This window comes from Octopus bimaculoides, chromosome 3 (assembly GCF_001194135.2).
Source record: "Octopus bimaculoides isolate UCB-OBI-ISO-001 chromosome 3, ASM119413v2, whole genome shotgun sequence".
NCBI lineage: Eukaryota > Metazoa > Mollusca > Cephalopoda > Octopoda > Octopodidae > Octopus > Octopus bimaculoides.
The window spans coordinates 43,789,478-43,790,271 of record NC_068983.1 but is presented as its reverse complement, the minus strand read 5'-3'; the positions used below and the strand labels follow the sequence as shown (position 1 = coordinate 43,790,271).

Below are 794 nucleotides of genomic sequence, written 5' to 3'. Positions count from 1 at the left end.
CAGACAGTACATGGGTTTACCAAAGAAATAGATATGAAATTTGGATTAGAAAAATGTGCCAAAGCAACCCTGAAAAGAGGAAAACTAGTTAAGAGGAGCAACATTACACTTGATAAAGCCAATGAAATAAGGGAATTAGACCAAAGCTAGACATACAAATATTTAGGAATCAATGAACTAGATAGGATACAACACACACAAATGAAAGAGAAAATAAAGAAAGAATATTATGGACGAATTAGATCAATACTGAAAACAGAGCTCAAAGCTAAAAACAAGATAATAGGTATTAACACTTTAGCCGTCCCAGTTATAAGTTACAGCTACAATATCCTTAACTGGACACTAAATGAACTAACCAAAATAGACAGGAAAACAAGAAAAATAATGACAGGATCTAGGATGCACTACCCTAAATCTGACATAGAAAGGCTATATATACAACGTACAGAAGGTGGTAGAGGCCTTATACAGCTGGAAAACTATTATAAAATAACCACCATAGGACTGCAAAAATACCTACTTCAGAAGCAAAGAAAACTAATACAAATAGCCACAAAACACGAGCAAAACAAAAAAACCGTTTTCAGTATTTAAGGAATCTAACAAATGCAAACAAGAAATCATACTACCTAACAAATATGAAGAAGAAGAAGAAGAAGAAGAAGAAGAAGAAGAAGAAGAAGAAGAAGAAGAAGAAAAGCTATAAAACAAATGAAATCCAAACTAAAACTAGAACGGCAACGGACCATGATAAAACGATGGCAAGAAAAGCCCCTTCGTGGCAAATACTG

At 33.6% G+C, this 794-nt stretch overlaps 1 protein-coding gene across 1 annotated transcript in view; it reads right to left on the bottom strand.

Annotated features, from left to right (window-relative positions):
- LOC106875361 (uncharacterized) overlaps positions 1-794 on the bottom strand; it is a 142,593-nt gene that overhangs the window by 14,308 nt on the left and 127,491 nt on the right. The gene's annotated exons all lie outside the window — the stretch shown is intronic.